The sequence below is a fragment of the Megachile rotundata genome, chromosome 6 (assembly GCF_050947335.1).
Source record: "Megachile rotundata isolate GNS110a chromosome 6, iyMegRotu1, whole genome shotgun sequence".
In the NCBI taxonomy this organism is placed as follows: domain Eukaryota; kingdom Metazoa; phylum Arthropoda; class Insecta; order Hymenoptera; family Megachilidae; genus Megachile; species Megachile rotundata.
In genome coordinates this window covers 8,332,149-8,355,318 of record NC_134988.1, presented here as the reverse complement: position 1 = coordinate 8,355,318, position 23,170 = coordinate 8,332,149, and the positions used below count along the sequence as shown (strand labels likewise).

At 35.3% G+C, this 23,170-nt stretch overlaps 1 protein-coding gene and 2 long non-coding RNA genes across 6 annotated transcripts in view; 1 reads left to right on the top strand and 2 right to left on the bottom strand.

Moving 5' to 3' along the window:
• Positions 1-3,898, top strand: part of LOC143264649 (uncharacterized) — a 59,429-nt gene extending 55,531 nt beyond the window's left edge. The window contains exon 5 of the long non-coding RNA XR_013038502.1: positions 1,747-3,898. This is a non-coding gene — a long non-coding RNA (uncharacterized LOC143264649). The remainder of the gene's footprint in view (positions 1-1,746) is intronic.
• Fur2 (furin-like protease 2) overlaps positions 1-23,170 on the bottom strand; it is a 461,999-nt gene that overhangs the window by 205,588 nt on the left and 233,241 nt on the right. The gene's annotated exons all lie outside the window — the stretch shown is intronic.
• LOC143264651 (uncharacterized) overlaps positions 1-23,170 on the bottom strand; it is a 139,703-nt gene that overhangs the window by 12,159 nt on the left and 104,374 nt on the right. The window lies entirely within an intron of this gene.

The following is a 23,170-nucleotide window of genomic DNA, read 5'->3' as shown; positions in this document are numbered from 1 at the left end:
CTGACTTTTCCTCTATATCGTTTGAAAACATTCAACATAATTTAAATAACAAATTTTTATCGTGTTAAGGTTAAAGATGGCAGGTTGTGAAACGAGATGTTAAAAGATGAGGGGTTTAGATTGAAAACGAAACTTGGAGTAGACTTGCAATAGTAGTTTGCTTAATAGAACTAAACCACGCCCCTTGATCCAGCGTCAGTATTACTTCGAAACTAATAGAAGAAGAATAATGTTGCTTTCCATATTTGTTATTTTACAATTCTCAATAAATTTGATATGCTTCGATCTGAAAATGTTATGAGAATGATATAATCCCTCACGTAGCAATCGAATCGCTATAACCACACCTCTCGGTCACGCCCCCACATAATAAAGTAGCACCTCAATAAAAAAATCAGCAACCAAGAGCTATTTTATGGGATTATTTCTTTATAATTGAGCACAAGCTGTATTGTTTTCTCGTGCTCGCGATCTGAAAATGTTATCAGAGTGACTTAATCTCTCACATAGCAACCTTGTCGCCATAATCACGCCCCTTAGCTATGCCTTGCATAATAAAATACCACCGCAATAAAGAATTAGTACCTACATGTTATTCTAAATGACTATTTCTTTATAATTGTGTACAAACCATATTGTGTTCTTTTATTCCCGATCTGAAAATGTTAACAGAATGACTTAATCTCTCATATAGCAATCTTGTCGCCAAACCACGCCCCTTAGCTACGCCCCACATAATAAAATACCACCTCAGTAAAGAATCAGTGCCCACATATTGTTCTAAATGACCATTTCTTTATAATTGTGTATAAACTACGTTGTATTCTTGCACTCTCGACCTGAAAATGTTATGAGAATAATTTAACCTCTCAACAACAAATGTATCGCTATAACCACGCCCCTCAGTTACGCCCCCACATAATAAAGTAACGCCTTGCTACAAAAACAGCAACCACATATTGTTTTTAGCCTGTATTTCATTAGAAATAAGTTCCATAAATTTATAATTAAGTTCATGATTAATTTATAAATATATCTCACCGACAAATAAATGCGTTCAATTAAAAAAGTCTTTTATGAGGAAATAAACATCGCGGCATTTCATTTTGAGTTGTTCTGCGACGTTTACAGGTTGGACGCTGCATATCAGCCCTTTATTTGAATACAAATTCCTGTCCACGGTTCCGACTCGAAGTTGTAGACGTCGCAAAGGTCGCAGCGTGTACACAGGGAATTAATAGCACCGTCAGACGTCAGTTGTGCAAAGCCGAGACAACGTCACAAAAACACCTTCGCACGTAGCAAAGAAGGTCGTACAATTATTACGATCTTCGAGCACTAACGAGATCGACTTATATAACATTTTTCCACGGAATAAAAGTGTATCGACGCGCATTAACAGGCAGCAAAACGAATGATACTTCAGCCAGAGTTTTCCACGCACCCCAACCGGCTCGTAATTATCGTCCGCCTCCATTTTCAACGAGGCTGCGTCGCTCTTCACCTCCCTCCTCTCCTTATTCTTAAAAGGTAGAAAAAAAATAGCGTATTACCCTCGTAACAACACCGCGGTCGTAAAATTCCGACGAACGCAGAAAATTGCACGCCGGGAAAGAAAAAGAAAGGGCAAAGAACGAAACAACGTTACGTCTGAAACATGTAATGGCGACCGCGTCCCTGTACCCGTCCCTAGGGAAAGTTCCGCGGAAGCGTGGCTTTTACATCGCGTTTCTTTCTTTTTTCAAGCATCCGGAGGACTTCCTTTTGTGGCGAATCGACCATTAGTATCGGTGTCTCCTCGCCAAGGCTACAAGACGCAAAACGCAAAATGGATTTCGATGGAAATTGTACGTCAGCCGTGGATTCTCTTTTAGTCGGAGGAAGGAAACGACGTCGAATCTGAGGAACGTTCTTTGTTCAAGGAACGCGGCGAATCTTGCGCGACGGAGTTCATCTGTATGCTTAACGATCACGACCAGTTGCTTCCATTGTATGATCCTGAATCCCAGTAGTTAAGTCGGAATAATTTGCGCCCTTCTCACAAAGTGCTAACGCTCGATTGGCCGCGATAATTGTCCGCAGGAATTTCGCTACGTTTTCATGTATATTTTTTACCGGATACGTCTTTTAGCGCGGAACGCTTTTGCTGAGGAACTTCTGCCGATCTGATACGAAAGAGCGTTATGGCGGGCGGCTCCGGTGCCACATAAAGTATAACTTCTCTAGTTTATGGATTTTAAAATTACCAATTTGATAGATTAAATCTTTATAAGATTTTGGAGTCTTTCTTCCTGAAATCTTTAAGTTTACACATTTTTAAATTGTTACTCTCTGAAAATTTTGAGCTTACAAATTTTCGACTGCTGCATTCTAAAATTTGTAAGTTTACACATTTTTTGGTTATTTCATTGCGAGAGTTTTGAGTAGACAAAAGTTCAAATTTTATCATCCTGAAATTTTTAAGTTTGCACACTTTTAAATTGTTACATTCTAAAATTTTCAAGTTTATAAATTTTTAAATTGTTACATTAAGCGATTTTTAAGTTCACACACTTTTAAATTGTTGCATTCTAAAATTTTCAAGTTTACAAATTTTTAAATTGTTACATCAAGCGATTTTTAAGTTTACAAATTTACAAACTGCTTCATTCTGTAATTTTTAAATTTACAAATGTTGAAATTCTTTTATTCTGTAGTTTTTAAGTTTATAAAATGTTTAAATCATTTGCTCTACAATATAGTCAAAGACTACTATATTAAATTCCATGAAATTTATACAATTTATGAGTGACACTCCAAATTTACGTTTTATTTAACCTTGATGTTTCAAACGTTCTCTAAATTATACGATTATACCATGCTACGCTGGAGCTGAATATAAATTCATGAAATGGATAGCTAACTATAATCGGATTGAATATGATATCATTATAATCAAACTAAATACATCCGCAATTCCATCGTTATAAATAACTAAAGATGGTTCACGAATCATAAATTGGTGTTCTCGTTAATGAATTCGGTGAGTGACAAAATTGAATTGAATTATTTACAGGAAAATCAAATGAAAGAAACTTTTGAGTGCTCTTAACATTAAGATAATGACATTCTGATAGATTAAATGATGAAATAGAAAGATTAAGTATTTTTGTCCTTAATAATATACATTATAGTACGTTTGGACACATATGTAAGTTTTCAATATGGCGGCCGTATGTGACCGTCACTGCACTTTTCATTAAACTTAATTATTTACTGAAAAATCAAACGAAAGAAACTTATGAAGATTTTTCGTGTTATACACAAACAGATCAAAAGATGTAATAGAAAAATTAAGTAACCTTGTTCTTAATAATTTGGATTATAGTGTTTGATCACATATATCAGTTTTCAATATGGTGGCCGTATGTGACTGGCGCTGCACATTTCATTAAACTTAATTATTTACAGAAGAATCAAACGAAAATAATTTCTAAGGACACTTTATGTTATACAATAATAGATGAAAAGATGAAATAGAAAGATTATGTAACCTTGTTCTTAATAATCTACATTATAGAGTGTTTGACCACACATCAGTTTTCAATATGGCGGCCGTATGTGACCGTCGTTGTACATTCAATTAAACTTAATTATTTACAGAAGAATCAAACGAAAATAATTTCTAAGGACACTTTATGTTATACAATAATAGATGAAAAGATGAAATAGAAAGATTATGTAACCTTGTTCTTAATAATCTACATTATAGAGTATTTGACCACACATCAGTTTTCAATATGGCGGCCGTATGTGACCGTCGCTGTACATTCAATTAAATTTAATTATTTACAGAAAAGTCAAACGAAAAAAATTTCTGAAGACTCTTTATAAATTAATAAATAAAATAGTAACCTTATCCTTAATAGTCTGTATTATATTATTTACCACACAATCAGCTTTCCACTGCGATCAAGTTACCCAATAAAAAAAATTTAAATAACAATTGTACCTAACCTAAAAAATAATAAAAATTCGTTGATTCGTAATTTATGAGAGTAATCCCCATCCAATCTAGCGTCCAAATAATTTGAGAAAAATGGGCGCGATATTCCAGTTAAAATTAGTATCCGATAGCGGAAGAATGGCTGAAAGGTTAACAAATTCCCGTGTTATCTTTGGAATGCAATTTTGACCGGTTCCTTGGTTAGCGATATCGGTCGGCGTTAAATTATGGCCCCAATGCGGTGGACACCAAGCGGTCGCCGGTCTCCGGGCAAAGTTTATTTTGGGTCATTGAAGCACGATTTACGTTGACGCGTGAAGGGACGATAAATTTGTGCGGCACAAGGGAAAATCCGGTGGAAAAGGGGTCGGAGGTGCAAAGGAAAATTGTCGACGACCGGCTTCGGGCTCGTGTTTACAAAGTCACGCGATTGTTCAGGGCATCGATTGAGACTCGAAGCGCCACTCTAATCTTCTAATGAACTTTGAATAAGGCTAAGCGGATCGATACGTGTGAAAGCGCAAAGCGAATTTCTAGATTAACCCATGGAAACCTGCAAACAGGTCTAGATCCACCTTAATTTTCCTTATATTTTTTATTATTCTTTTAATTTATTTCTTACTCGTATCATTCTTTTCCAGACTGTAATTATTAAGAGAAGCGACAAGGAAGCTGTATAGACCCTGAAGGTAAATTTCACAGTAAGAAGTTTTAATAAGATACAAATTGAGAGACCTAGTCACGCGAGAGCTATTGCTGCTCGTAAGATAATCAAGGCAAAACTTCAGACTCGACTGTGTAATATTACACATTTCAAAGGGACAATAACCTCTGCTCCTGTTATCCTGACACCGAATATGTTAAGCAACTGCAGTTCTCTGATTATTTAGTCTCTTTCGATTTTATTTAACTGATGTAACAAAACGTCCTTGGACACAAATTTTATGCCTGTAATTTTTATATTTTGTTGCTGTCATGACTCGTGTCTACTTAAAAATCTGTAACTTTTAATTCGAACAAGATTAACATTCGGAGCCAATTAAATCTCTCTTTTTACACATTCAGACCCAATCTTACGTACTTCATGTCGTATGAAATGCATTTGTAAAGAAATATAAAAATGCAATAAAAGAATACGCGAAAAGTATTTAAGACTATCCTTACAAAGGAATAATTCATAGATATGAAAATGTATTATAGGAGTTCGCTTTAGGTCATTTCAGGCTGGCCCGGTTTTTGCGGGATCGAACGCGTTAGCTCGTAGAAAATGCAAAATAAAAGCACGGAACATCCGTCTCCGTGTTAATTGGCTTTCTCGGTGTTCTTTGCAGAGGTAAAAAGATCCCAGTAATGGATCCACGTCTCTTTTTGTTCGTGCACCCTTCGTTTTCCGCGCCACCACTCAATTCCGCGCGAGTGCTCGTCGGACCAGAGATTTGGCCGGAAATAAGTTTCGTTCATTTTCCCGTTTTCCGATGGTTCGAGCGTGTGTCGTTAAGGTTGTCCGAGACGACGGAAGAAAGGAGGAGCAGGAACCTATCGTCGAATGGATAATTGAATTGCAGCCGAGGACCAACGTGCGTATCCGTTTCCGGTCAAATCACCGTGAAAGAAAGGAGAATGAAGGCTGAGGCACGGAGAGGAATAGGGTTATCGTTGGTGCACGCTCGGATGGAAATCATCGCCGGGAACGGATGGACGGGATCGATATACCCCATACGAGATTCTCGAAATAAATTGAACGGGATTGGATGCCTTTCGTTCCTCGATTGATTCGTATTTAATTATGGTTTTTTATCCATGCCTCTTTTTGTTGCGCTCGATCCAGACTTTTCGTCTTCGATTTTTGAAATTCCGGTAATCGGAATTGATTCATTCGATTTTTATGAAAAATTCCGTTTTTTTGGAAGATTGATTAATTGATTATTCTTTGTGCTTACTCGTTTAATATTTTTAAAAATTATTTTATTGATTTTCGGTAGAATTTTATCAACTTGAGGCCTTATTATTCAGAAATTAGTGATTTAAGGTTTTATCTTTGAGATGCCTTATTGCTGGGCTTCATACTTTGAAGAACGATATTCTGCACGAAAAGGGCAAAATATTATGTATAAAGATGTACAATTCGGATAATTTGAGGCTTCCTTGTTGAGAAATTAACTTTTCGAAGCTGAATATTCAATTTTCAAGTTGCCTCACAAATTCATAGGCTTCATATTTTGATGGATGTTGTTCTGCATGGAAAGGGCAAAATATATATATATAAAGATGTATAATTCGGATAATTTGAGACTTCCTTATTGAGAAATTAACTTTTCGAAGCTGAATATTCAATTTTCAAGTTGCCTCACAAATTCATAGGCTTCATACTTTGATGGATGTTGTTCTGCATGGAAAGGGCAAAATATTATATATATAAAGATGTATAATTCTGATAATTCAAGGCTTTATTGTTGATAAATTAATGGCTTTAAGCTGAATATCCAATTTTCAAGATGCCTCACAGAATCATAGCCTTCATACTTTTATGAATGATGTTCCTCACAAAAGTAATCAAACGTCTAATATCTAAGGTTGAAAAATTTTGTTCATTTGAAGCCTTATCACTAAAATATAAACAGTTTAGAAGTGAATATTCGGTTCTTTGGATGCCTCATACCATTTTAGAGTGTCTGTCCTTACAACTGAAGGTCCATATAAAGGTAGAGAAGTTTCAAGCACGTAAGAATGTACAATTTCATCGATTTAATGCCTTCAGGACGTACAGTTAAGTTAAATATTTGATCTTCAGAATGCCTCATACAATGTGAACCATCATATATTTATTAATGATGCTTTTATGAAAGGAATCAAATACGGAGAACATAAGTAAGTACAATATTGTCTAGCAGAGGTTTTCTTGACGAGATATCAAGAATTCATAGTTCAGTATCACGTTTTTAATCTGCCTCACATGATGCTAGTCAACGTAGCTTCATCACTGATAGCTTGACGCAAATAACAAAATGTGAAGTATATGAGGAAGTACAAGCCTGTTAATTTGACGACTTCCTGTTGATATACATGCAACTCAAAATTGTATATTCCATTTTTATGATGCCTCACATTATATTACGTTTGTTGCTTTTAAAAAGAATCTCCTCACGAAACAATTTGTGCATAACAGTGTTGATATAAAATAATAAATTTGGAAGGCAGTTCTTGTTTCATTAAGTAATATACTAGTCTTCACTGAAACTAAGAAAGTATTCATACTTGAACTGTTTGAAATAAAAATGACTTCTCATTCTTAATTAACGTTTGAGAGTAATAAAAAATGCATCAAAGAATTCGAAATTGGTAACTGAAACCTGTCGATATTTCAAACGGTGTACTATTTCTGAATCGACCCGTATACCGAAATACCAAAATGACGAAGGAAGGAGCGTGTCTTGCCGTTAATCCTAAGCGGAATCGCGCGCCTTCTCCACACAGCGTCCTCGTTTAAACTTGCCGGCGCTTGAAAGCCTTGTATCGAAAAGGGCCGGTGCTGCACACGCTCGTAAACGTTTCTTTCGCGCGGCCGAGGACGCGATCGATGTTTCCGGTCTAGCGAGTTTCGCGTACGAAACTCCTTTTCGCGGCCGGTCGATTGCAGGCCTCTTCCAGTTAAGAGTTCCAAACTCGCCCAATGTGCTTCAACCCCTTCCGCTCGTTCGGAGGAAGCCTGCTGGAACTCACGGCCGCGTAAGACGGCTTCAAAGTTCTACCCGTGGCTAAAGCTTTGCTACACCCGCGACGTCTATACATATTTTATTCGCCCTCCGTGTACCAACTCACCTCCGCCTTTTCGCAGCCTCGCTACACCCTTTGCATATAACTCTCTGAAAGTAACCCCTTGATACCATCGGTTACCACCTCGCCGACACCTTCTTACTAGACCAATAGACCCCGCTGAAGATTTTTCTTGCCGATGATTTAACGGCAGGGTTGATGGTAAGGTCAAAAGTGAATCTAAGTAGATCGTAAGTAATATTTTATGCGGTTAGATGTTAAATAACGTAGTAGCAAACGCGTTACCGACGACAATAACTAATCGAGGGCCTTTGAGGCCGATACCTAGGTACGTCACATACAGAATATCGTTGTAATGATTATGTAGTAACTACCAGGAGAGTTCAAGCTTCGAATTAATAAATCACAAGCTCTGCAGATCGTATTTTGAGCGTTAGTTGTCAAACCGAGTACGTTTTGCTGTTTACCGTAACTGATACGGTGGCTTGAGGCAGCTGATCTGCCATTTTGAATGCAGAATATTGACGAAGCAGTGACACCATCTTCTTTCTTAAGCTTCAAGCTTTAAATTGATGTGCGATAAGTGACATTTCGTTATACTTTTCTGTCACGAAATCAGAGGAGACTATTTAGGATATGTTTTATCGTTTATTGAAGCAGATATATCCTTGAGGTCTATATTCGGCCACGTTTCATCAAGAATACGAATGAATCGCTTATGTAGTCATTTTTAGAGGACTTCAAGCTTCAAACTGATATGTCACAAGTAATATTTCAGGACTGCTAACGTACAACATCAGACCGTTTCAACATCCAGCAGTAATATTATCACAGTTAAAAGCTACGATTTACTGTCACTTCAAAATGAACCTCCCGTGTCTTAATCATCGCGATATACGACACTGTCCTGATTGTTCTGGAACCCATCCTCATCCTGCACGGTCCTTTTAACCCCTATAGCGTCCCCTAGTGTACATAACGAAACAATGGAGGAGTCACTCGTATGCAGACGTCTCAAGCTGTACCTTCCACGGTGGGACTTTTCGAATGCCATACGAGACAGGTGAGTTTGTTCTTTGTCGGCAACAGAAGCCTCTATGAACGTGACAATCCAATTCGCTGGCCAGCTTCGGTTTCGCTTCTGAATATTCCGAATTGCAATTAGAGCGGCTCGCTTCTGATCTCTCGTTGCGCGTACCTTATTGTACGGACCAGTGTTTCCAAACGTGGCCGTGTAATCCTGATACAATATGAATGGTAAGTAAGGGATAGAACGGTGTTATTCGTGGTACCGAATGAACGAGACACGTCGACGCGAGCATTTGAATAACAGACTAGCCTAGATATACATATAACCCCGCAGACAAACGAACTCGACTTGAATGCATACTTCCTGCAAATTCGGCTTTTCTCTCTAGCTGAATTACGATGGAAAATATAAATGCTATGGGGAGTAGAGAAAAGACGTTGCCTCGGATTTTCCCGAGCATTGCATGGAATCCGAGTAATAGCTGGGTGCATGTATGCACGGCGGTTTGAATTGATTAGGGGTGCAGAGACAGCGGGCTTGTAAAACTACAAATAGAGGAATTATGAGATTAATTCAGACCATTGGCATTCGTACTTTTCGAGTGTTTTTGTACACAACACTGATTTTCGAATATTTTATTTGATGCATTGAGGTTCGAACAGGGATGTAGGATTATTTGTGCACTGCAGCACTCAACGTTGGTATTATGTCTCTAGGACTATACTTATGTCTGTGTCTGTCTAGAACCATTTTATGTTTATTACGACTGGTATATCACACATGTTCAAATATTCTAATACTCGACACTAATTTTCAAATATTTTATTATTAGGCACTGTGAGGCTTGAATATTATAATGTTTGATACTGTAATATTTAAATAAATGAATCTAATACACCAATATTTTGATACTGAATTATAGTATTAAAATATTGCTGCTGTATTAAAATATTAAATATTAAAATATTGCTGTATTAAAAAATTGTCAAAAATTATAATTTAAATTCTCTCGTCATAAAAAATAAGAGTCCATGAAAAATTTTGTTGCTACTCAAACGCGATCCTAAATTGCGTTAAAATATTAAAATAAAATAACAGCGTTAAATCAAGTAACATGAAATTTTTGGTGAACATATTTGCATATTCACTCGTATCGTGAAAACACGCAGTATTTTACGTGAAATTATATTCCGTACTTGCACAGTCCATTGCTAAGAAACCAGGATCGATTAAAAATTCCAGTGATATACGTTTCTTCGCTACGAGTGAAGGGGAAACACACATAAGCTTATGAAATAGTTCACATTCTTACATAAGGAATAAAGATTACGACATGAGAGGACTGCTTGAGAAATTTCCATGCAGGTATTCTTCTTTCATATAACGCTTTGTAACATTCAATATAAAAATAAAATCTAACATTTTCATTTTAAATAACACTGTTATAATTTTATTACTGCTATCGTCTTTGTATCAATATTTCTTACAAATTCTTTCTGGAGCATGTTTTTCAAATTAATAGTATATTTATGAGGTAACAAAATAAATTCGTTACGCAGTGTATAACAGTTTATACAAAATACACATTGAAATATGAAAAATACTTATAAGTGTGAGGCATTGTTTTGCCAAATATAATTACATTACATTATTATTTAAATCGTTTAAAAAGTTAGCAACAAGTAAGTTAATGTGATGAAGTAGCATCACTATGATGATAATATGATGACCGATTGTGAGGCACCGTTTACCAAACATTAAAATTATATAGGATTGTTCCTAAAAGTGTTTAAAAATCTGGATGCAAATGTGTTAAAAATATGTCATCCTGTGCTGTATACAAGTTACACATTAAAGTATAATGAATATTATAAATATGAGGCATACTTCGCCATGTATCAAAATTAGATATGATTATTCTTTAAAGAGGTTACAAATTTCATTGCAAATAAGTTGACAATGTACCATCCTGTACTATATATGCACTGCAGATTGATGTGTGACGACTGACTGTAGTGTGAAGCATCATTTACAAACGACAAAATAAAACATGAAGGTTGTATATAAATGTGAAGCACTGTTTACTGTCTATTACAATTGGACATGACTATTTTCCAAACAGTTTACAAGTTTTGGTGCAATAGTGTTCCAAATGTGCCACCCTGAATGAGAATGACAGAATGAAATAGGATTGACTACAGGCGTGAGGCACTGAGTTCTACTTAATACAATTATCTATAATTATACTGTCAACTGGTGAAAAATTTATAAGGAAATATATTCAAAATATGCCCGGTCCTAATTCAAATAAACTATAAATACAAGAATACTAAGCGTTTATAAATGCGAGGCATTATTCACCAAATATAACAATGATATACAGTGATTATGTAAACTGATCACTTTGGAAGTAAATAGATTAAAAATATATTGCAGTGTACTTTATCTAAACCACAGATTGCAATCACGATGAAAGATGACAAGCGTAAGGCCATCATTTCCCAAATAAAACACCCTCATGACACCGCGTAATTGCTAGCTATAACATCCGATTAATCATCGCTAGGCTAACGGTATGCCGATACATTCTGTATCGATCATTTCTGTAGGTGTCCTCGTTACCGTGTGACGCCGGGTCCTCAAGATTGACCACCTAGAATACAACCGACCATGACAGTACACTCACGTCTGGAATAACTGAGAAACGTGAGACGCGTAATCCACGCTCTGCTGCCATGTCTCTTTTGTTTCGTTCCCATTCCTTTCAGACCAACAGACAGAAACGCGCAGCTTGGAAACATTTCGAAACGATTATCTTCAAGTCGCCTCGCCTTCTGCACGGTTTCTACATTCGTTTCCCGATAATTGTTATTATTATCCCGGCGTGCAGAGTGTGACGTCGCTGTTCCACTTCTGCCAAACGTATCGCGGGGAACCTAGAAGAGCCAGCGCTGGTTTTGTTGCCGACCCTGTTTCGGATTAACGACGCAAGCTGTGTCTCCATGGAAAATCGTTTCTTCTGTAATCCGGCTGCCATTGTGCACCGATAACGCTAACGGTGATAATTAAATACTGCTCTTCGGGTGGTCCTCCCAGTACTTTGGGCCAGGTTTAGGCTACATTTGCGTTATAATACAGCTGAATTTCGACTAAATTACGTCTAAATTTGGCTGAATAAGACGTTTCAGTTTGGTTAGATTTGTGGCGCAAGGATGGTTGCATTTAAATTGAGGGAAGTCTGAATTAGGATAAATTTAGGTCTGTTAGATGCAATTCGAGTGACTTCTGAAATTCAGTTACAAATGAAATTTGGGCTATTCCTAACTGGAATGAAAAACAGTCAAGAACTGTTAGATTGAGTGTGATTTGGGTTAAGACTGAGTTAGGTTAAGTCTAAGTCACGTGAGGTCTGTTAGAAGCAATTTGAGTTACTTCTGAAATTGAGTTACAAATTAAATTTGGGTTACTTCTAACTGGAATAAAAACAGTCAAGGACTGTTGGATCGAGTGTGATTTGGGTTAGGTCTGAGTTAGGTTAAGTCTAAGTCACGTGAGGTCTGTTAGAAGCAATTTGAGTTATTTCTGAAATTGAGTTACAAATGAAATTTGGGCTACCTCTAACTGAAATGAAAAACAGTCAAGAACTGTTAGATTAAGTGTGATTTGGGTTAAGTCTGAGTTAGGTTAAGTCTAAGTCACGTGAGGTCTGTTAGATGCAGTTTGAGTTATTTCTGAAATTGAATTACAAATGAAATTTGGGTTACTCCTAACTGGAATGAAAAACAGTCAAGAACTGTTAGATTGAGTGTGATTTGGGTTAGGTCTGAGTTAGGTTAAGTCTCAGTCACATGAGGTCCGTTAGGTCAAATTTAAGTTGGGTTACGTCTGAGTTAAGTGAGACCTAAATGACAAGAAAAGTGTTAGATTAAATTTAAGTTAGGTTAACGTAGAACTCGGTTAAGTTTAAGTTAAAGTAGTTAGGTTAAATTTTATTTATGCTAGTAGCTTATAAGATTCCACCACAAACATGTTCCAAATCCAAGATGTGTGATCTACTAACCTACAAAAATCGAAGCTATGCCTACATTAAAATTGAAGTTAATGTTAAGACCTCTTTTAAATCTGAATTAGGTTAACTGACAATTAACTCAAGTCTTCAAAACACCAAACTTAAATCAAGTTACATAACAATAAATTTAGGTTGCTCTAAGATTGAGTTAGGTTACGTTTACCTAACCATCAGAATACATCAGAATAACGTCAAACCACGTTATAAGTAACAGAACAGTAACTCAACTTGTATTTATTCATCTCATAACATTCCCGTTCGAATTTTTAGTACGACCTCATCGTATTCTGTTTGATCCACCAAGTTTTATACTCCATGGCTAAAATTCTGGTAAATTCGACCTTCGATTTCACCGCGCTTTTAAACTCATCACAAACATCCTGTACTCACGTCACGTATTCACCTTCTTACGCTCAAAATTCCGCGGGCGTTTCTGGAATTCATTTGGACGTACATTTCACTCGAAACGGTTCGTTATATCCCAAACAATTGCTTAATCTTTCACGAACGCTTGTCTTTCGTACGTAACGCATGAGAAATTCATTTCCCATTTCTGGAGTTCGTTCACCTTTGCGATGTACAGCTTCTGTTATCCATTTTTCGTTTTATATCATAATATTTTTTGACAATAAAGTATTTCGAACATTGTTTACTGTTGCTCTTCTCATTACAGAACTTTTCTTTCAATTTTGTGTTTTGTTGTGTTTTTCATTCATTTTTTTTTTAAATTTTGATGTAACAATTTGTGAAATACTTTAACTTCATATATTTTAACATAGAATTTCATTTTTAAGAGTATAATAAATTATTTTGATAATTTTTGAAATTTAAATCATTTCATTTTGATTTGTGTTTGATTTAAAGTTCCAAACAAAATAAACTTATTTATATAATATTTCTTTATCTTAACAAAAATATAACAGAGCCTTCAAAAATTAATTATAGCAATTTTTGTATTTTTTCTTTTAATACAATTTTATAAAACTAACTTAATAATTCTAATTTTGTTAAAATGAAGAATTTCGATGTAAATTTGATTCTAAAGGTAAAAATATGGTGGGTCAGAATTGCAATATCAATTGAAAATTTCCTTTAATTAATATTATATGTCATAATTTTATATTAAATTCTCTGTATTCCTTTAAAATTGCATCACTTTTATTTTGTTTATTATTTTGGACGTTTCTCATTTCAAATAATTGTAATATTATTTCAAAGGTAATTTAATACCCGAAGTAATGTTATTCTGCAACGATATTCTACACTGCGCTGCTCGTTTTTTCGTCTATTTTTTTTTGCGCGATGAAACGAAATATCGGAAACTAAAAAATTGTTTTAAATATCATGCAAACATATTGGGAATTTTGTTGCCTCGATACTGAGTAACTCGAAACTGCCTGAAATTTGAAAGCGAGAACGTGTTTGAGATATTTGATTGGACTTCTAATCGATTACAGTATTTCCTCCAGTTTTTTTTCTATTTTATTTAATTCTTCAAATATTGCTTTTTTCAAGTGGCACGTTTTTATTTACTGAACAATCAAAATTTGATATTCTGCGTTTCGTAGTTATTTCGCGGTTCAATATTATTTATGGACACGTGGAGCTGGGAGTATAGATTGAAAGTTGGCCAAACTGGGGTTAAAAGTTACTTAGTTTGCCATGTAATTATTTGATAATAAGTTTAGAGTGAAGTTATAGTAAGCTTAATCTTCTGATGGACGAATTCCCTTGTTAAGTGAATTCAAATAGCCTATACCCATTATTTCATTAATTAATTAACAAGATTGATTTTTATATTTGCAATAGTCTTAGAATTTTATTGTGAAAGTGTGCCAATAAATTTCTTAAAGCTGGGTCACAATGACCTGACAGTACCTGTAATTACAACGGAAAATAATTTAACGAGTAAAATTTTAACAAGTGAACTGTATGTGAAGAATAAAGATGGACAGAATTTATTAAACAGTGATTTATTAAATTATAACGCTTTCAAGGTCTTTGTAATAAATATGTTAACATTCACTTCGTGCTTTAATATTAAACTGATATTAAATATTCGCAGGTAGTTTGCTGTGTATGCAATATTGCGATCGGCAAATTGCCCTCTATTACATTCGGGCAAGCCCCGACGAAGCACGCATGCAGCATGTATGAAATATTCTGAATCGCGTGATTAAGATATTATGTGGGAACTATTTAATTTAAATTATAACTTATGAAATATAATAATGGAGTTAGACTTCCGAGACCTATACAGTTTAAAGTCATCGAATGCTAATAAGATTATAAAATATACTGCTTCTGAAGCATTAATGAACGTTCACCATGAAACTCGCCCATTTTATATTAAAAATATTTATCAAACATTTCTGCACTTTTTTCTCTCAACTTAAAGCTTTAAATTGATGCATTAAGAGTGATATTTTGTCGAAAAATTATTTAAAATCTTAATAGCGTACTCAATACTGTTTGTAGTAACTGACACGTTATCTTGAGGCCGACGACTAACCAGTTTGTCTTAAGAATATTGATGAGGCACTAGTACCCTCGTTTTCCACAAGCTTTCAGCTTCAAATTGATATATCATAAGTGATATTTGAAGAAACTTTTATGTCATGAATTAGCATTAGAGTTTTGTATTAAAAATCTTATGATATTCGATGTAAATGAGAGTAGCCTTTTTGTATTAACGATACTAATGACTACTAATGTAACCATTGTCTTTAAACCTCAACTATTAACTTTGTGCAAGACAAATAGTATTTAGACATACTTCTCTGTCATAAAATGCTTGCATTAAAATTTGTCTTACGTTTAGGAGTATAAATATGTTAATAGAATATCATGACATAAAACTATTACCAACCAGCACTGACTGCACATAAATTGTACACTCAGGATCTTCTAAAAATATCTACATAAGTACTGTGTTCATATCTTTATAATAAAATGATGAAGTATCGGCTTCAAAGCAATATATCAATATGTAGTGAATTGTAATCTGTTAGGTAGGTAAAGTCTGATGCATTTTAATGACATAAAGGTATTGCTAAATGTCACTTGTAGCACGTCAATCTGGAGTTTGCAGTCTGAAGAAAGTAACATTTTCAACGTTTCATGAATATTATTAACACAAAATGGCCGATTGACAATTGCGTTCAATAGTGATACGCAAACAGTTTAATCAAAACTATATGCAATGGCACTTACAATAAATGAATGTACACTAAAAAACTTGACAAAAAAATCGTGATAATATTTTATTCGTATACGTTATCACAAGTACCGTGGATCCACTTGAGGCCGCTGATCCGCCACTCCACAAGCAAAATATCGACGAAGCGTTTATACAGTCATTTTCACTATACTTTAAGATGCAAATCGATGTGCCACAAGTGGTACTTGAGATACGATCGTCATGAAATCGTGTTAAACATTACCCGTTTGTTCACACTAACAACCCTCATTTTGAAGCCGGCACCTAGGCATTATGCATTAATAATATCGACGAAACGTACACAGAATCACTTTCGTTATAATTCAGCCTTAAAATTGGCATCGCACAAGTGGCACTCCGGTATCGTTCACGAAATCGCATCCGACTTTCCAAAATCGCCTGTTTGGTATTCAGCTACCTAACGATGCCGTGCTATTATTTCCTCCGTGTAGCAGAAATCGCCATAAAAACGTGCATTACACGCTCAGGATATCCGTCACAATCCGTCGGGTTCGATATCATGAAATGTGGCGAAGATCCGAGGCAACGGGTGATTAATTGTTCGTAGAAGCGACAGGACATTGGTTTTCGGCGCACGTTCCTCCGCGGGCTTTAACGAGGCGAAAGGTGGCGCGATTATCCGCGCATCGAGGGCCACGCGACGCGTATATCCCTGCTGTCCTCTATCTTCCAGACCCGCACACACAAACATTCTCGTACATACACGCACACACAGAAACGAGAGGGAGAAACCCGTTGACAACGGGCCTGCTCGAATAAAAGCAAATCCCCGTCGATACGATCGCACAGTTCAGTCACGTACGCTCGCGCTCGCGCGTCCCTCTCTCTGATGCTCGTAATCGAGCGGAATTTGCAATTACATCGCCTATAATGCAACTAACGTTACAATCTCCCGTAACGCATAACGATACACGCTTATGTATCCGCGTTTGCTGCATCCCCCGGGCGTTTTTGGCCACGCTAACCGACGGCCATTGTGGCGTGTCGTATTATCGGATGCGCCTGGACACGTGGCCTGGGAACAGATTTCATGCGAACGTGGCCCAGGTATTTGTTTCTCCATCTTTCTTCCTTGCGAATCAAGGTTGTCACACGATAGCTGAAATGGAACACGACAACGACTTTTGACATCACGATAGCGACACACCAAAAGCAAATTACATCACTACATCACTAATTCTGTTCTATTCCCTCATACTCTCTTCAAATTTTTATTTAACATGTGTATTAACTTTCTTTTTAACGAGTGGATATTTTAAACAATATAGGACATCAGATCGTGTGACGTTTTGAATCATAGACAATGGACATACATCTCCCTAAACGTGTTTATCAAAATTTGCTCTCATATCATTTTATAAACATTTCCTCTAAAAAACATATACAAATTTTTATAAAAAGGTTGAAATTAATATCTATATTTCATCGAGTGATAAGTATTTCTGCGATGGATTCGACCGTGAGGCCACCGCAAGTGCCTCAAGAACGATAGAGATCACTAAGCACTCCACATATTTGAAGGAACCTAGTACCTGCATAATTTACTGCATCACCTGACCTTGTTATACCAAAGAGAAAGAGTTTCCCTTTTTTTGTGAAAATCATGGGTATTTGCAGTTCTATTAGCGACCCTTCGACCCTAACCCGTACAAGGAACCTGACGACTCTCCAGGAAGTTTCTTCGTGGTCTGGTTGTCGTTCGTGGGTGTAGCACGTCTCACGAATTCGCAGAAAAGGAGGGCAGAGGTTGAAGTCTCGTCTACTGTAGCAAAATACCGTATGCATTATGCATGGGGGCAACTCGGTGCTCGTGCCAAGTGTGCCCTCGTGACTGTGCGGGGGACTGCATGTAATTTAATTTAACAGCATCGTAAGGAAACCACCAACGGGCCCCACGATCCTTTGTTTCCGGTAGCACGCGTACTCTTCATCGTCCTGTCACGATATTTCGATCCTCCTTACACTCTTTTTCCACTCTTTGCTTTCTATGTTTTCTGTAAACTTTCTGTCAATACTTCTTTTGTGAACGAGACGAAAATTTGTTGTGATATAATCATCTCCCATCCCTTTTAATTTCTTTCTCATAAATATAGTAATAGTGGTTTTAATAGATTTTTGAGATTTCTTATTTTTGATGAATAGTTAAAATTTCATGACTGAAAATTATTACCAAATAATGTTTGTGATATATTATAGCTTGAAGCCTGCTGAAGATAACTACACTCCATCGTTGTAATTAAGATTCAACAGCTAATGGCGACTTCAAAGCAATACAACAGTCACTATTATGAACACAAACTTGTCACGCAACTTGATAACAGAAACATTTCTGAGTACCACCTGTGGCTTATCAATTTAGATCTTGAAGTTCAAGAAAAATGATGATATAACAGCTTCTTTGATAATCTTTATTTAAAATAGTAGTTCATCGGCTTCAACACAATATGACAGTGAGATGTACTCTTGCATACGTAACTTCTAATATAATTTAATTACTTAAATATTTTGTCAAATATCACTTGTGATATGTTAATTTAAAGCTTCAAACTTAACAAAAATAACTGTGTAATTGTTTTATCAATATTCTTGATATAAGATGGTGAACCGTCGGCCTCAGCGTACTGTACAAGTGAAATATGTTCTATTAAGTATGTAACTTGTAATACGATAAATATTTCTTGAAATGTCACTTATGATATGTGAATTTGAAGCTTCAAACTTAATAAAAATGACTGTATAATTGTTTCGCTGAGTTTTTTACTATGAGATGGTTGAACGTTGGCCTCAAAGTAACATGAATTGTAAAATATGTTCTATCGAGTACGTAACTTCTAATATGATTTAAAAATATAAGAATGCTTGATAATATCACTTATGATACATCAATTTAAAGCTTAGAATTTCACAAAAATGATGATATAAATATTTTGCAGAAATATGTGAATACAAAATGGCGGTTGCTCTTGAATCAAGCAGTGTATTAACCACTTGATGATTTATCAGATACTCTAGTAATTATATTTTAAAGTAACACTACAGTATTTAACTTGTAGTTTTTTGTAGAATCTGCAACATTTATGTTATACGACTGTTTTTGAGCAAGTGTATAAACAGGAGTTGTGGAGCGTCGTATCTCGAAAGTGGCAAGAGAGGGTCACAAACCGTCTCGACTTATTACTGCAGCATGCTTTTAGTGTCTCGTAAAAAGTGCTCATTCGAGGATTGGAAGAACGGGTTCGGTCAGTGACGCAATTTAAGCAAGATAAAATGGCGCCTGTAGCTTGCTGGAGTTATGCTAAACCGAGCGAAAGGAACGATTCCAGTCACGAACAGTGTGCGTTCGCGGTTCTCACGAACATCGAGCAGTCCCTTGCCGTGAAAATTGAGTTTACGCGAAACTTACTTCAACTTTTCGAGGGATTTCTGAGCTTCTTTGGTATAGCTGTTGCCCTTCGCGAGGGACCGATAGCGAAACTTTCGCACGAACAGTAGTAACCGACCGGTTTACGATGACTCCTATCAACCCCGTCGTCCCAGAAGCCTTTAAACTAAACACCCTCTTCGGTGACGATTAATAAACGGTCTGAAAAATTCAAACACGCTCGTTTCTGCTGTAAATTCGAGCACGAATATCCCGCGCGACAAGCACTAAAACTCCGAGGGTGGGATATGTATAACGCCGGTGGAGTAGCAAAATAAGTAAACATCCGGCCGCTCTTCGCGAAATGGCGGAGATGGCGAGAAGATACTTCTTCAAGGATTCTTGTGGAAGAATGGCGCGGACCTCGTGAACGACACTGTCTACTGCAGCAAGTAAGTAGTAAAAGCGTTCTTGGATCTGACCGCGATACCCAACTGTGCTATAAAGCGGTTTTCGGTGTACCACCGACCGACCAGCGAGATAAATTCAAACCGAATGTGGCCGAATACGTTTGCGTTCCTTTCGTACACTACGGAATTTTGGGCTGGCTTCTATTTTATTAGTCACAATTTCGTGCGATGGTGTTTTTGCGAATAAACGTATGCAATATTGGCTGAATGGTACCGATTGAATGGACATTGATATGTGACAATTGAGGGAGTTGATATCGGAGTGTTTGATACGAGATATTGATGCACATCGAAATTTTTGGGATTTGATGTCGATTGAAGGCATCCATTATTTTATAATTGATGTCGAATACTGTACTGAATGAAAACCGGTTTCATCGTTCATGGAAGTATCGATAACCGTTTGGTAGCTAACGAAATTGTGAGTCAATTATTTGGTACTGTTAGCTTCGTAAAATTGTTTGGCACTTGTTTTTAATTTTAAGGAATTTTCTCAAGTCCTCAAAGTCTTCAAAGCCTCACATCTTGAAACCCTCAAGTCTTCAAAGTCTTAAAATCTCAAAGCCTCAAATCCTCAAAGCCTCAAAGCCTCAAAGCCTCAAAGCCTAGAAGCCTCAAATCTTCAAATCCTCAAAGTTTCAAAACCTCCAATATCCAGATCTTGAAATTCCAAAAATCCCCAGATCCCCAAATTCCCCAGAACAACTAAATTATCAGCATCAAAATAAAATATTACCTTATGAAACGTATGCTCTTGCATACCTAACTTCTGTTACAATTTAGTGACATAAAAATATTTCTAAATATCACATGTAATATACCAATGTAAAGCTTGAAATTTAGCAAGAAAGGCTATATAATCGTTTTATAAGGATTCATAATATAACAGAGCTAACCGTCAGCATCAAAGTAATGTGTCAGTCGAAGTTGACAGCAGATGTGGTTTGTTAGCTTTCTAACTTCCAATATGATATGATGATATAAAAATACTTTCAAATACCATGTATTATACATCAAATCAAAGCTAAAAGCTTGAGAATAATAGATGCATCGATATTTTACCCAAATTTTTAATACAAAATGGCTGACTCTCGATTAAAACGAACAATACATCAAGTCCTCCATAATTTAACATGCACTGTTTTAATAATAGTTCCTCATAGAATCGATTCCTTATATAAATCTTAATGCTATATTAATTAATTTAATAAGAAAAGAATATAGGAAGTTAATAAAATAATTTGATACAAAAGCTTGAAGTTGACAAATGGTCCGCCAATTTTCTCCGCGTGCACTTTCAGATGCAGTTCATTAAGTCACGCTACCGTTGTTAATTACACGAACAATCGAGCCAGAAAGGAAGGATGATTTATATTTTCGATTTTCGAAGGTTTTCACAGAAAATATTTATCGTTCCATAAACTTTCGCAGCGATCGAACATCAGACCAGGCCGTGCATTACAGCAAACAAGCCACAGAAAAGCTACAGTAATGAAAGTTATACACGGCAAAGTTTCTAAAAAGATCCGATCCAATATCGCGTCGTCTCGAAAATCCGTAAGAACAGCAATCTTTTTAAGTGTAAAAAAAAAGAGAAAGTGGAAGAAGTCTCGTTTCCAATTGACCGGCACAAAATGTTTCTGTAGTCATTAATCTGTCTCATCTCTCCGTTTTTATATTTTACCGCGCGTTCGCGGCTTCACAATTAATTACTTAAGCTTCCTTTGTTCCTAACCCACTCCCCCAACCTCCAGCCCTTTTTCAATTTCCTGGCACGGTAAATTTCCTCTTCTATTCCGCTCGCAGGATGTAAGTCATAATAACAAGGTGGAAACCGTTTCTCCTATCAGACAGTGTACCTACTTATGTTCGTTTTATTAGAAATTTTTGTTTTTCTATTTTTTAGTTGGATTGAATAAGAGTGACGTTTTTGGGAGACGGTGAATTACTTTGTGATTGCGTTACTGTATTAATATATATTTATTATATAGGGTATTATTATTTTTTATGTAGAGGTATTTATTGTATAGGCTTGCTTCAATAGGATTATTTTATTATTTTTTTACTGCTTTCTTATGTTTACCATTTTACTATTTTTGATGTTTTACCATTTTTCAGTTATGTTACTTTGGAATTTTTCTAGCTTATAATTTTATTAGTATTTTACAATTTTTTGATGTTTTACCATTTTTCAGCTACGTTACTTTGAAATTTTCCTGGTTTATAATTTCATTAGTATTTTACTATTTTTAAGTTTTGTTATGGGTTCATTTATACTACTTTGTTATTTTATTATTTTAGAATTATACTATTTTAGGGTTTTATGATTTTCCCATTTACTTTTTATATCCTAATACTTCCAATTTGCTATTTTGCTATTTTGTAATTTCGTTGTTTTGTTATTTTAGAACTTTACAATTTCTACCACTGTAAAATTAAAAAATTTCATCATATGACAATTTTACCATTTGCTCAGTTTCAATATTCTTATATTTTCATTTTGCCATTTTCAAGCTTTGTGATTTTGTCATTTTTAAATTTTGCAGTTACGGTTCTACCACCGTAAAATTATACAATTTCAACGTTATAAGAATTTGCAATTACACTACTTTATATTCCAACAATCTGCAACTTTTAGCATTCTACAATTTCAAAATTCTGCGAAACTTTTATTTTCTTCTTCTCTCATTTTTGTCAATTTATTATTTCCGCTCTTTGTCAATATACTGATATTCAGTTTCACCATTTTCATTCTAGTATTTTATCATTTTTACTATTTTTATCTGTTTCACAATCTCTATCATTTTGACCATTTTTATTGATTTTATTATTTTTATCATTTTTATCATTTTTATCATTTTTATAATTTTTATCATTTTTATCATTTTTATAAATCATATCATTTTTATCATTTTTATCATTTTTATCATGTTTATCATTTTTATCATTTTTATCATTTTTATCATTTGTATCATTTTTATTAATTTGATCATTTTTACCATTTTTATCATTTTTACTGTTTTTATCACTTTTAACATTTTTACTATTTTTATCAATTTTATTATTTTTATTATTTTTTTCATTATTACTATTTTTATCAATTTTATCATTTGTATCATTTCTATTAATTTGATCATTTTTACCATTTTTATCATTTTTACTGTTTTTATCACTTTTAACATTATTTACTATTTTTATCAATCTTATCATTTTTATCATTTGTATTATTTTTATTATTTT